Source organism: Oncorhynchus clarkii, chromosome 17 (assembly GCF_045791955.1).
Source record: "Oncorhynchus clarkii lewisi isolate Uvic-CL-2024 chromosome 17, UVic_Ocla_1.0, whole genome shotgun sequence".
In the NCBI taxonomy this organism is placed as follows: domain Eukaryota; kingdom Metazoa; phylum Chordata; class Actinopteri; order Salmoniformes; family Salmonidae; genus Oncorhynchus; species Oncorhynchus clarkii.
In genome coordinates, this window is record NC_092163.1 from 50992192 (window position 1) to 51007638 (window position 15447).

The following is a 15447-nucleotide window of genomic DNA, read 5'->3' on the forward strand; positions in this document are numbered from 1 at the left end:
CACACACACACACACACACACACATCCATCAGCTGTAGTCTAACTGCCGCTTGTCTATCATTTCCTAGACTCCTGAAGGAAAAGAGGACATCAGACACACACACACACACACACAGACACACACACACACACACACATCCATCAGCTGTAGTCTAACTGCCGCTTGTCTATCATTTCCTAGACTCCTGAAGGAAAAGAGGACATCAGACACACACACACACACACACACACACACACACACACAAACAAACACACATCCATCAGCAGAAAGATGAGTGACGATAAAGCAGCTGAAAGCGTTGAACCTGCTCCACCAGCTCTAGCACCAGCGGCAGCACCAGCTCCAGCTCCAGCACCAGCAGCAGCACCAGCTCCAGCACCAGCACCGGCGCCAGCAGAGATGAACTCTATTCCCAATGGGAAAGGCCATGAGCCTGGGGAGGAAACCACAGCGGAAGCCAAAATACCACCAGGAGACACCACAGAGCAGTAAGTATACGCTCAGGTACATGATAGCAGACTACAAACATACGAAAGTATACACAGGCTTTTCATTTGAAAAAGTAAAGTATACACAGATAGAAGATAACCTCATCCCCAGGCTCATTCGCTACTGCATATAGTGTTCGACAGAGAGAGACTCGGCTGGTGGACAAGATTAGATACAAGATAGCAGACAAGGGGAACCTTTTCATCTAAAAAAAAGTAGACCCTCTGGTATTTAGGCAACATATTACATTGGCTGAGTATTAAACTATTAGTGCTGAGTGTGATGTGCTCCCTCACTGAGCTTTGTTTTGTCAGAGTGTTGAGGTGAGCTCTGCGATTGGCTGCCTTGTCCTGTGGGCAGGCTGCCCGTGTGACCTACTGTACTACCCTCTGAGAGTGTCACATGTCTCCCTTCACACACCCCACAACAACAACACGGCTCTTTGTTAACTACTCCGGATATGTGTGTGGAAATGTGTGTCATGCGTACCTAGTACTGCCTAGCATCAGAGACTGCATTCCTTTGCTCTACTAATCATGAGGTCACCTCCATCAGCATGCAACAGACCTGCCCCTCAGTCACAGGAAATTACATGAACTGTTTAACATACAACGTACAGTGTCTCCTCATATCCTCTTTAGTGCTTGAATGCATTAGTTTACACAGACTGTGTCACTGTCTCCATCATGGCTGCATTACTGAAGGTGTGTTTATGTTGTTTTTCCTCTTTGTGCTTTCATTGGATGATGGATCGTCTTTCTCTACGCTACTTTTTTAGGGAAATTGTTCCTAATAGTGTCCAAAATGTCAGGTATGTAACATTGACAAGGAAGGGATATGTTTCGGTGTACTGTTTGTCTCACCTATGACAATCACGAGTTGTGATAAGGACAGAACAGTACCATCCAGCCCCAGCCTCCTATAGCAGTAGAATGTTATCCTATATGATTCCACAGTTCTGTGTCCTTGAGTTGTGGTTGGATAACATTTTTTTGTTGTTTAATGTGCTTATGAATGTGCTTTATTCTCACAGAAGTGAGGATCCAGAGGCTAACCTTGCAGAGAGCCAGGAGTTCCTGTCTAGCATGGAGGACAAGAAGGCCACAGGCTTCACAGACGTAAGCCAAACCAATAGGGTGCTATGGCCCCAGTGGATGTTTCAGATGAATATGTAACGCGTGTTCATTCTCTCCTTCTGTGAAGCAAGTTTGATTGTTTTAAGCATTGTGCTAACAAGCGTGTTCTCCTCTTTGTCTTTATCCATGGAATCAGTTTGAGGGGAAGACCTCTTTCGGAATGTCAGTATTCAACTTGGGCAACGCCATCATGGGAAGTGGAATTCTGGGATTGTCGTACGCCATGGCCAACACAGGGGTCGTCCTATTCCTGTGAGCCAACATGGGTGGATGGATGGATAAGCGGATGAATGAGTTCATGATTGTAATGAACATACAGTAGCTTACATACAGTTCTACAGAGATGTGGATTTAAGTCACGTGACTTGAGACTTGACTTGGCAAAAATAAAAAACACTTGACACTCGCCTTCGACATGAGCAGCTATGACTCTGGACTTAACTTGGACTTGAGCTGTAACACTCAAGAGACTCGAGAGACTTGGATTTTCCCCTCTCAAACGAGCAGCACCACCTTCCTCTCCTTTTAAATTCTGCATTACACCATGAGCATACATTCGTGGCAATTCTGTTGCTCAAAGCGGAGAGTCGCATTGGGTTATATGGTAAATAACTGTTAAATTCAGTTCTGCCTTGTGCCTCCAGATGCGGAAAGGCATGATGGAAAATAGAGTATTGTTGTATATTTTGACCGCTTCTCGCTCAAAAATATGTGCTCTGAGCAAGAGTTTCCATAAATGTTTATTCTTAGCCAACCACAGACCATGTTGTGGGCTGGGTATAAACAATACCACTTTATTCTAATTGGAGATTTCACAATGTCAGTCAAACTGTAGCTGTACTATCACCACTAACGGTATATCATCATTTGGATGGCTTTTCTATTATTAATGATGATTCAAAAAACATTTATTTCATGATCTGTGAAATGTATTATGTAGGCCTATATACTGTATTAGTAGGCGTAATGTAAAGAAAACAAAATTAAGGACGTGTGACTTGACCTGAGCTTTGGAACGTGGGACTTGAGAGTTGCCTCTTATTACTTGGGAATTGACTCGAGACTCGAAGGTTAAGACTTGAGACTTGCTTAGGACTTGCTCAATTGTGACCTGGTTCCCATCTCTGCAGTTCTATATGGTGAATGCTAAGATCAATGAGTAGGTGCATGTACACAGATGTAAACCCAGAGCATAACCCAGTCAGGCATGCTCACAGTAGCCACAGATGTTCATCTGATTCAATTGCACTCCGTTTAGTCCCTCTAAACTGAGCTCTTCCATGGACAGAAATAGCCCTGTAATTATTTAAAGGCAATTAACCAGGTGGTAGACTGTATGTGACAGGCCTAATTGAACAGTCACTAGATTCAAGCTAAAAAGTAAATACATCTTTACTGTGTAATAGGTATCATAACTACAGCTGTGACACACTGGCAGGTGCGTAACACCTTGTGTTTCATGTGATACATGTGCATTGAGATGAATAGGGGCTTCAAAACATGTGTGGACTAATGAAAGGTAATGTAATGGGGCCGGGGTGGAGAGCTTTCATTACTATGCCAATAGCAGTGTTGTGCTGCTGTGTTAAACCGATGCAATTACAGTGATGGATGCTGGAAATAACCTCAATGTGCTTACATCTGCGCGTCCTATCTTTTGCTGTGATTGAATATGTGAATACTGAATATACATGAGTGCATTCTCAGGAGTCTGCCATGCCAGCTAGGAAGAATAATCTGGGCTGTGGTGGCGTCTGCTGTCAGGACGAGTCACAGAGGGTTTAGCTTCACAGGTGTCAGATTGGTTATGTAGGGGTTATGTAATGTGTTTGTGGGTTTAGCACCGAACCTGGCCCATTATATTCTGTGCTGATTATCAGTGTTGCTGCGTGTCTCTGCGTGACCCTACTGTCCAGCTCAGGTTTCCAGTTGATAATCTCACCCATAAATCAATGACATACCATAACATCCACACTCCCTTGTCTTCCTCTATTTACCATCAAACCTCCTCACCCCAGTAGCGAGGGTACGAGGTGGCAGCAGCCATGGGATCTAGGTTGCTAAGTCTTGTTCCACGAAAAGCTGTATGTGCTGTAAACTCTCATAATGCTGCTTTTATTAGAAAACTCTCCTAGCCCAGGGGATTTGTTTACCAAGCGACCTTGGATAGGATTACAATACAATAGCGCTCTACCTAGAGGTAAAGAAATGTTTGGGATGTGTGGAGTAATGCCAAATCTATTGACTGTTTACTAGCAGGGTCTAAATTGTAGGCAGGGTGACTAACAAAATCTTCCAAACTAGAAGTATACATGCTCCCTCTTGTTAGGAAGAGAAGAGAGTTTTGCAGACTCCGACCGCTAAACCTGACTCAATAGGGGAGGGTCCGAGTGGGCATTTACCATCTGGGGAGGTTCCGGTGCGGCACGAAGTACCCACTCCGCTCGCAGATCCGACGTCTTCCTCCATGGTGGCTCTGGTGCGGGAATCGTTGCAGGAGGAACCGGATCGTGTGTCGTCGCTGGAGGCACCGGACCGTGGATCGTCGCTGGAGGAACCGGACCATAGATCATCGCAGAAGGCTCTGGACTGAGAACCCCTGCTGTTGGCTCCGGACTGAGAACCCCTGCTGTTGGCTCCGGACCGCAGACCGTCTCAGGAGGTTCCGGACCGCAGACCGTCTCAGGAGGTTCCGAATCGTGGACCGTCGTTGGAGGTTTCGAAACGTGGACCGTCGCCGGAAGCTCTGGACTGTGGAGGCGCACTGGAGGCCTGATGCGTGGTGCCGGCACTGGTGGTACCGGGCTGGTGACACGCACCTCAGGGCGAGTGCGGGGAGGAGGCACAGGACGTACTGGACTGTGGAGGCGCACTGGAGGCCTGATGCGTGGGACTGGTACAGGTGGCACCGGGCTGATTACATGCACCTCAGGGCGAGTGCGGGAAGGAGGCAGAGGACGTACTGGACTGTGGAGACACACTGGAGGCCCGATGCGTGGGACCGGTACAGGTGGCACTGGGCTGATGACACGCATCTCAGGGCGAGTGCGGGAGGAGGCAGAGGACGTACTGGACTGTGGAGACACACTGGAGGCCTGATGCGTGGGACCGGTACAGGTGGCACCAGGCTGATGACACGCACCTCAGGGCGAGTGCGGGTAAGAGGAACAGGACAGACCTGACTGGGGACACGCACTTGAGGGAGAGTGCGAGGAGTTGGCACAGGACGCACTGGGTTGTGAAGGTACACTGGAGACCTGGTGTGTATAGCCGGCATCAATTGTTCCGGAACTTTAACACATGTTTCAAGACGAGTTCGGGGAGCCGACTCAGGTGGCACCAAACTGACAACACGTTCCTTTATTCCAAATCCGTGCGTCCTCCACCAACTCAACTACCCCCCATTTCGCTCTCCTCCTAATTCTCCATCTTCTCCCAGACTGGCTCTGGTTCACTCCTCGGCTCCGCCGACTGCTCCATGTGCCCCTCCCCCCAAAAAATATTGGGGTTTCTGTGGCCTACCTCCCCGACTTCGTCGCTGTCCTGCCTCCATGGCAGTCTCCTTTCTCCTGCTATAATGTTGTTCCAAGTCCAGGATGTTCTCTCCCTAATCTCCTCTATCGACCAGGATGCCATTATCTCCCGGGCACGCTGCTCGGTCCGTTGTTGGTGGGATCTTCTGTCAAGCTCGTCGTAATGAGTAGACCAAGGCGCAGCGTGAGTAGAGTCCCACATATTTTTAATAAAACAAAACTCAACAAAACAAAACAAACGAAACGTGAAGCCACTGGAGTGCACTCAGGCAACTAAATGTAGACAAGATCCCACAACTAACAATGGGGAAAATGGCTACCTAAATATGATCCCCAATCAGAGACAACGATAAACAGCTGTCTCTGATTGGAAACCATGTCAGGCCAACATAGACATACAAAAAACCTAGATGACCCACCCTAGTCACTATCACGCCCCAACCAACATAGAGAATAAACAGCTTACTATGGTCAGGGCGTGACAGTCTTACTGGCAGCATAACCGCATTTCTCACCGAATGTGACTAAATAAGCGTTGATACTATTGTAGACAACCATCACAGACACAAATATTATTCATAGACTGTATCCAAGCTTTATGCCTTGAGTCATGTCTAGAGGATTTTTTTTACACAGTGAGAAAAAAACATTTATTTTGAGCTAGGTGGTTTGTCTGGTCTGGACCAGCTGAACTCTGGGTTATTAAACTGCGCTGTCTAACTACACTGTCTAACTACACCCTCTATCTGTCTGCCTGCCTGCCTGTCTGTCTATCTGTCTGTCTTGGCCACCTGGCTTGCTGTATACAGCTCATCTGCTCCTGTGCAACATAAAACTAAGCATGTCTCACTCACTGTTCATGTGGAATGTAATAGAGCCATGTGTGAAACATAGTACAGTACATTTATTTAAGGTATGTTTTTATGTATCTACTATAAATCACATAAATCCACATGCCTCAAATAATGATGCTCTCCAGCAGCCATGTTGAGTTGACTAGTATCCCAGATAGAGAAAGAGGGAAATAAACATATAGGGGGAGGGGGACAGCCAGTAAAGCAGCTTTTCAGTTGACCACTATGTGCTGTGCTCAAGCCTCCAAGTCCCTCTCCTCTCCTCTCCTCTCCTCTCCTCTCCTCTCCTCTCCTCTCCTCTCCTCTCCTCTCCTCTCCTCTCCTCTCCTCTCCTCTCCTCTCCTCTCCTCTCCTCCCCTCCCCTCCCCTCCCCTCCCCTCCCCTCCCCTCTCCTCTCCTCTCCTCTCCTCTCCTCTCCTCTCCTCTCCTCTCCTCCCCTCCCCTCCCCTCCCCTCCCCTCCCCTCTCCTCTCCTCTCCTCTCCTCTCCTCTCCTCTCCTCCCCTCTCCTCTCCTCCCCTCTCCTCTCCTCTCCTCTCCTCTCCTCTCCTCTCCTCCCCTCTCCTCTCCTCTCCTCTCCTCTCCCCTCTCCTCTCCTCTCCTCTCCTCTCCTCTCTTCTCCTCTCCTCTCTTCTCCTCTCCTCTCCTCTCCTCTCCTCTCCTCTCCTCTCCTCTCCTCTCCTCTCCTCTCCTCTCCTCTCCCCTCCCCTCCTCTCCTCTCCTCTCCTCTCCTCTCCTCTCCTCTCTTTTTATTTGTATTATTTTCTTCTCCATAATTTCGTGGTATCCAATTGTTAGTAGTTACTGTCTTGTCTCATCACTACAACTCCCGTATGGGCTCGGGAGAGACGAAGGTCGAGAGCCATGCGTCCTTCGAAACACAACCCAACCAAGCTGCACTGCTTCTTAACACAGTGTGCATCCAACCCGGAAGCCAGCCGCACCAATGTGTCGGAGGAAACACCGTACACCTAGCGACCTGGTCAGCGTGCACTGTGCCCGGCCCGCCACAGGAGTCGCTAGTGTGCGATGAGACAAGGATATCCCTACCGGCCAAACCCTCCCTAACCCGGACGACGCTAGGCCAATTGTGCGTTGCCCCATGGACCTCCCGGTCGCGGCCTGCTGCGACAGAGCCTGGGCTCGAAGCCAGAGTCTCTGGTGGCACAGCTAGCACTGCGATGCAGTGCCTTAGACCACTGCGCCACCCAGGAGGCCCCTTCTCCTCTTCTTTCTATTTTTTTCTGACAGAGTACTATGTCAGTTTGAATCAATGGGAAAACTCAACAACACACCCAACTAACATCTCATCCCTCCAGTGTATTCTCTTACCCTTTCCTTTGACCTCACCTAACACCTACTCTGTACATTGGAGTCATAGACCACTGATAAGCATTCTAGTCATCCACTATTGGTATGGCTTGCAGTCTGCTCTAAGGCATGGTGCATCAGACCACACATCTGACACCATTCTTGCCTGTGTATGAGTGTAGGTCCAGGTGGGCCCTGGGACCTGTAGCCTATAGCCTCCAACGTGACCAGTGACTGACTGGTAGGATTGCAGTAAGGAGATTACCCAGCTAGCACATTTGCTTCCTTGGAAGTTGTTGGAACATGTGTTTTTGGTTTCACATTGGTGTGGGAACAAAGCCATACGTTTCCTGACTGGTAATACGGAACGTTTTTTAAACATTCTGAGAACAGAAGTGAACATTTTGCATGTTCTGGGAACATTTATTTTTAGGTTGCAGTGAGGTTCTGAGAATGTTTTACTCTGGTTCCTTAAAGTTTTGCTAGGAGGTTATATTAACACTCTGAGAACGGAAATTATAAGTTATTTAAAAGGTTTTTGAATAACTTCCTTAAAACCTTCTCTGAATGTTTCAATAAGACTTTCAGTATGTGGACCCCAGGAAGAGTAGCTGTGCAGCGGCTACTGCTACACTGCTAGCTTATTTTGCTAGCTTTTCTTATTACTCCAAGCACAAACAGGACACATGGACATTCATTTCCTTAGGCATTAATCATGCAAAACACATTTATTTTTTATTGTGACACAGCATCAGTGATATTCAAACCTATAATGTTCTGTTCTTTATCCATGGAATTAGTCCACTGCACTACCAGGATAGAGCTAGCATGCAATGTTTTTTACGCATACAAAGCTGTTCATTTTAGTCTATTCAAACAGACCCCATTTCAGAGGAAGCAAGCACTTATTAAGATCAGGTGTGGCCAATTAGTGGGCAACACACCTGAACACACTTAGAGAGAGGTTTGTTGATGCTGAGAACGGAATGTATACGTTTTTAAATAACATTCTTAGATTGTTCTCTGAACGTTGTTAAAGGTTTCTTGTGGTTTTTATGGAACGTTTTCTTAACGATCTCGGAACAATTTGAGAACATGACTTTAATTTGAACCATGAGGAAGCATGTAGGAAACATTATGCTGAAATTCCCACAGAAGAATGTTGTTTCTTAATGTTAACTATTTGATTCCTAATGTCAAACCAGTTGGAGAACGCTCGCAGAACATTAACAAAATTGATATTAAATGTAACCGTGTTTGAACTTTTAGGAAATGTTCTGTTAAAGCAATGCAATACCAAGAACAAATTCAGAAGATCCTTAAATGAGCTGTGAATGTTTCAAAGGCAAGCAACTATCCTGCCCCATTCCCAGAAAGTTGTGGGAAGGTTGTATGTAAAATAACCATAAGACAACCACGCTCTCACCAAGCTCTAAGAAACATATGGTTCTCAGAATGTTATGTGCTAGCTGGGTAGTGTGTTTCCTCAAAGGAAAGGGTCTGGAGCAGAGGCAGGCAGAGGGCTACTGACTGTGTGTAACACCTCTGGGCCTGACTGTTGTGTCATGTGAGCTTTAGCTGAACAAAGAGGGTGTTCAGTGGCTGTATGGAGGGAGGTGGCTGTGCACTGGCCCTTATTTTCACCCCACTCACATCCCATTCACATTTCAAACCCCATTAAACCAGCGACCATGCCCCACCGACCTGAGGATCTGTCTTTTTCAGCCATCTATTTCCTGTGTTTGAGGGGCGCAAAATCCACTTGTCACTTAAATATGTCTGGCTGGATTGATTTAATTTTACTCCCGTGACTCTTTCATCCTTTTGCTTGAGCCGGTTGTTTTTCCCCATTAATGTTACGACCACGTAAATGTTTGGGATGACCTTTCAAACACCCCGGTAATGGCTGAAATGTGCTCAATGAGATACAAATATACAGAATTGTGAAAGACAAGCCACCCAAGTCATAGGCTGTTCACTCTGCTACCGCATGGCAAGTGGTACCGATGCACGAATCTGGAACCAACGGAACCCTGAACAGCTTCTACCCTCAAGCCATAAGACTGCTAAATATTTAGTTAAATAGTTACAGTGCATTCAGAAAGTATTCACACCCCCTTGATGTTTTCCAGATTTTGTATTGTTACAGGCTAAATTTAAAATTGATAAAGAACATTTTTGGTCACAGGCCTACACATAAAACCCCGTAATTGCAGAGTGGAATTATGTTTTTCAACATTTTTACAAATTAATAAAAAATGAAAAGCTGAAATGTCTTTAGTCAGTAAGTATTCAACCCCTTTTTTACAGCAAGCCTAAATAAGTTCAGGAGTAAAAATGTGCTTAATAAGTCACATACTAAGTTGCATGGACTCACTCTGTGTGCAGTAATAGTGTTTAACATAATTTTTTAATGACTACCTCATCTCTGTACCCCACACATACAATTATCTGTAAGGTCCCTCGGTAAAGCAGTGGATTTCAAACACAGATTCAATCACAAAGACCAAGGAGATTTTCCTATGCCTCACAAAGAAGGACTGTTGGTAGATGGGCAAAGAATGTAAAAGCAGACATGGAATATCCCTTTGAGCATGGTGAAGTTATTAAATATTCTTTGGATGGTGTATAAAAAACGACTTTAAAACTGTTACAGTGTTTAATGGCTGTGAAAGGAGAAAACTGAGGATGGATCAACAACATTTTAGTTATCCGCAATACTAATTGACAGAGTGAAAAGAAGGAATCCTGTACAGAATCAAAATATTCCAAAACATGCATCCTGTTTGCAACAAGGCACGAAAGTAATACTGCAAAAAATGTAGCAAAGCAATTAACTTGATATCCTGAATACAAAGATGTTATGTTTGGGGCAAATCCAATACAACACATGTGAGTACCACTCACATTTTCAAGCATAGCTGCATCATGTTATGGGTATGCTTTGTAATCGTCGAACTGGGGTGTTTTTCGGGATAACAAAGAAACAGAATTGTTTTATTTTGTTTAACCTTTATTTAAATAGGCAAGTATTTAAAATGACAGCCTACCAAAAGGCAAAAGGCCTCCTGCAGGTACGGGGGCTGGGATTTAAAATAAAAAATAAATAAAAATATAGGACAAAACACACATCACAACAAGAGAGACACCACAACACTACATAAAGAGAGACGTATGACAACAATATAGCATGGTAGCAACACAACATGACAACAACATGGTAGCGACACAACATGGCAGCACCACAACATGGTAGCAACACAAAACATGGTACAAACATTATTGGGCACAGACAAGAGCACAAAGGGCAAGAAGGTAGAGACAACAATACATCATTACAGCCGATCTATAAAATGCGTCTCCGTAGTCTAGCATGGCTAGGATATTCATCTGAATCAGGGTTAATTTGGCAGCTGAGGTAAAAGAGGAGCAATTACGATAGAGGAAATCAAGTCTAGATTGAACCTTAGCATGCAGCAAGTACTTGTATGAGTTTACTACCTCAAGCTCTAAACCCTCAGTGGTAGTAATCACACCGGTGGGGAGCGGGGCATTCTTCTTACCAAACCACATTACCTTTTTTTGGAGGTGTTCAGAACAAGGTTAAGGGCAGACAAAGCTTGTTGGACACTAAGAAAGCTTTGTTGGAGAGTGTTTAACACAAAATCAGGGAAGGGGCCAGCTGAGTATAAGACTGCATATCATCTGCATATAAATGAATGAGAGAGCTTCTTACGGCTTGAGCTATATTGTTGATGTAAGTTGAGAAGTTGAGAGCGTGGGGCCTAGGATTGAGCCTTGGGGTACTCCCTTGGTGACAGGCAGTGGCTGAGACAGCAGATGGAGCTAAACACAGGCAAAACCTGGTTCAGTCTGCTTTCCACTCGACACTGGGAGATGAATTCACCTTTCAGCAGGACAATAACCTAAAACACAAGTCCAAATCTACACTGGAGTTGCTTACCAAGAAAACAGTGAATATTCTTAAGTGGCCGGGTTACAGTTTTGACGTAAATCTGCTTGAAAATCCATGGCAAGACATGAAAGGCTGTCTAGCAATGATCAACATTTGGCAGAGCTTGAAGAATTTTGAAAATAATAATGGGCAAATGTTGCACAATCCAGGTGTAGAAAGCTCTTAGAGGCTCACTCAGAAAGACTCATAGCTGTAATCGCTGCCAAAGGTGGTTCCAGCATGTATTGATTGACTCAGGGGGTTGAATATTATCGAATCAAGATATATTAGAGTTTTATTTATTTATTTACTAATGTTCAAATTTTTCTTTCACTTTCACTTAGATCGTTGACAAAACATGACATTAAAATCAATTTTAATCCCACTTTGTAACACAACTAATTGTGTAAAATGTCAAGGGGTGTAAATACTTTCCGAAGGCACAGAAACCAAATAGCTACCCAGACTATCTGCACTAACCCTTTTTGCACAAACTTTCTTGACTCATCACATATGCTGCAGCTACTGTTTATCTATCCTGTTGCCTAGTCCCTTTATTCCTAGTTATATGTACATGTCTACCTCATTGTGTATTTATTATTAATTGAAGTATTATGTGATATTAGCTTTCTCTAATTTCTATATTTTCTTTCTACATTGTTGGGAAGGGCCCATAAGTAAGCTTTTCACTGTCAGTCTTCACCTGTTCTTTACGTGACAAATAACATTTTATTTGATACATTGGCTCTCCGTTGAATCTATAAGAACGCTAAAGCTTCATCAGGGATTTAACGTACCGTCTTGACACTTACATCACAATAAAGAGAAAAAAGACAACTTCATTTTGATGCGTGTTCATCTTTTGTGGAATTTAAAAAAGTTATAATTTAATACCGTTTACAAATTAGATGCGCTGAAATGAAAGCCAGTTCCAAAAATCTACACTCAGATTATAGTGATAGTATGTCCGATCTCACAAACACTGTAACGTATGTATAGATAGGTGTAGTCTAGAGCCAAGCATGTACATTTTTTATCCACGGGTATCCTGCTATTGACACACTTGTTTAATTATACAAGAGACTGTGATAACAACAGTAATTCATTAGGGATTCTATACAACGCAGGTGAGTGCAGGTAGAGCAAGTGTTTGGTGGTTGCAGCCCTGTTCCTCCCATTTACGTGAATGTATTCATATATGCAAATACAACACGTCTTTATGCAAATTAGGCACCTGTTTTAAAAAAGACCCCCTTTTCTCCCCAATTTTGTGATATCCAATTTGTAGTTACGGTATTGTCCCATCGCTGCAACTCCCGTACGGACTCGGGAGAGGCGAAGGTCGAGAGCCATGCGTCCTCCAAAACACGACCCTGCCAAGCATCACTGCTTCTTGACACACTGCTCGCTTAACCCGGAAGTCAGTGTGCATACACCTAGCCTGGCACAAGGAGTCGCTACAGTGCGATGGAAGAAGGACATCCCGGCCGGCCACACCCTCCCCTAACCAGATTGATGCTGGGCCAATTGTGTGCCGCCTCATGTGTCTCCTGGTCGCAACGCAGCCTGGGATCAAACCCGGGTTTTTAGGGACGCCTCAATCACTGCGATGGAGTGCCTTAGACCGCTGCGCAACTCGAGAGGCCCTATACTTTTCTTTATTTTAACACAAAATACATATATTACATTTAAAATATATATTTTTTAAACCTTTTAACAATTTTGATGACCTTTGCTAATTAAACCTTAAACCAGCATGGTGAGCCGGAGACAGTAGTGTTTTTATACTCTTTGAACGTTACTGTTTTCTTGTGTTTTTTAATGGAAAGTTTTCATAAATAAAACCATGAAGAAACTTGCAGAAAACATTGAAATTCCTGCAGCACAACATTGTTTCTTAATGTCCTCTGAACGTTCTGAGAACATGACTTTAAATAGAATCATGGGGAAACCTGTAGGAAATGTTACGCTGATGCATTGACATTCCCACAGAAGTACGTTGTTTCTTAACGTTCTGTGAACAATTTCAGAACATTACTTTAAATAGAACCATGAAGAAACCTGTAGGAAACGTTATGCTGAAGTATTGAATTTCCCACCGGAGAACTATTTTGTCAAGTTCCTTAAATGTGCTGAGAATGTTCCAAAGCCAAGCAACTATCCCACATCATTCCCAGAATGTTGTGGGAAGGTTGCATGCAAAATAACCATAAGACAACCACGCTCTCACCAAGCTCTAAGAAACATATGGTTCTCAGAACGTTACGTGCTAGCTGAGGATACATTAACTGAATGTTTTACAGTGAGGACAGGGGTGAGGCTAGGACACATGGCAGTAGTACCTCATCACGAGAGCTATATCATTAATAAGGTGGCATTGCAGAGCTACCTCGCCACCCACAGTCAGACACATCACATGCCAGAGATATACCACGACTTGCATTGGCGCTTTCTGGACCCGTAGTAGTGGTCTAACATTTCAGATCATAGTTGGAACACACAGAAGTCTCAGCCGAGCGCTGGCATGGGCTCTGGCACTGGCCCTTCCAGGAATGCAGTGGGGGAGAGTTGAGTTGAGCTGAACAGCACACAGAGCGTCTGTCTGTCTGTGTCTGTCTGTCTGTCTGTCTGTCTGTCTGTCTGTCTGTCTGTCTAACTGTCTATCTGCTTGCCTGCCTGTCTGCCTGCCTGCCTGCCTGCCTGTCTTCCTGTCTGCCTGTCTGTCTGTCTGTCTGTCTGTCTGTCTGTCTGTCTGTCTGTCTGTCTATCTGCTTGCCTGCCTGTCGGTGCCACTGTTCCCACCACTGCACCGGCTGACTTCTCCTCCACCACAAATCAGCCTGTACTGCATTCTTACACCACGCCGCCCCAGACACAGAACCATGTGAAACGGCGCAGAGTTGATGTCGAGGTGAAAGACGTGCTTGGCCACTCCGAAGCAAGCTCAACTCCAGTTGCCAAGAGTAACAATTCGAGAGAAATTCGATAGAGAGTAAACAATTTGGAGTAGGAGGGGAGGAGGAGATGCTCTGGGAAGTGAACAGAAAGATCAGGTTTCTGTGTTCCGTCGGTCCAGATTGGTCTGTTTGACCAGATGTTGGCCGCTGGGGTCTGGAGCAGTATTTTGGGAGATCTTGGAACAGAGAATCTTGTACTTTTTGTTAACTCTGTGGTTTCTCTTCAGCTCGCCAATGTCAACATTATCTTGTAAATATTTTCCCCTTTAAATAGCGCCCTTAATGTCCTTGTGGTTATTTCTAGTGGTGGGGGAATGGGGGAGATATTTGTAGATAATGCTTTGTTAGGCTGAAGCTCTGTATGAGGCTAACCCTGGGTGAACCTAAGTCAGTCGGTTGCTTATTATGAATGCCCTCCATAACCCAAGACCCCATAACCCAACACCCAGCTGTACATCCAGCTGAATCAATGGTTTACATGGAGGAATGTCATCTATATTGCCATGGATTAGACAGCTGTTACTGTCATACTGCACCAGAACGTACTGCAGGCTGGTCATCAAGTTCAATAAGGATGTGGATGATGATGATGAAGATAATGATGATTATTATGACAATGATGGTGTTGATGATGAAGATGGCGATGATGATGCTCTCTCCTCTCTCCTCTGCAGGGTGCTCCTGACGGTAGTGGCTGTCCTCTCATCTTACTCCATCCACTTGCTACTCAAGTCCTCTGGCATTGTGGGTATGTAATCTTCAGACCATGAGCAAAACATTATTAGAGACCATACAGAGCATACAGTCAACCCCTACAGGCCATGTCAGGAAGACTAATGTCATGATAAAATCCCACAGCCTTACAGGTTGCCTCTTCTCTTTAGCATGTTTTTAATTACACTAATCACTTTGAATTCAAAGCCCCCTCTCGAGTGCCCTACATTCTACTATGCTTTAATAGCATGGCTTTTCTGCATGCTCTATGCGGCAGTACAGTACTCTATGTTAATGTGCTTGGTGACTGTGACTTAGGTATCCGGGCGTATGAGCAGCTGGGCCAAAGGGCGTTTGGAACGCCAGGCAAGATGGCCGCCGGCATCGCCATCACACTGCAAAACATCGGAGGTAAGGGCTCAGACACACACACACATACATACAGTTGAAGTTGGAAGTTTACATACACCTTAGCCAAATACATTGAAACTCAGTTTTT

At 44.9% G+C, this 15447-nt stretch overlaps 1 pseudogene; it reads left to right on the top strand.

Annotated features, from left to right (window-relative positions):
- Positions 1-224: 224 nt before the first annotated feature.
- LOC139371054 (sodium-coupled neutral amino acid transporter 3-like) overlaps positions 225-15447 on the top strand; it is a 55464-nt pseudogene continuing 40241 nt past the window's right edge.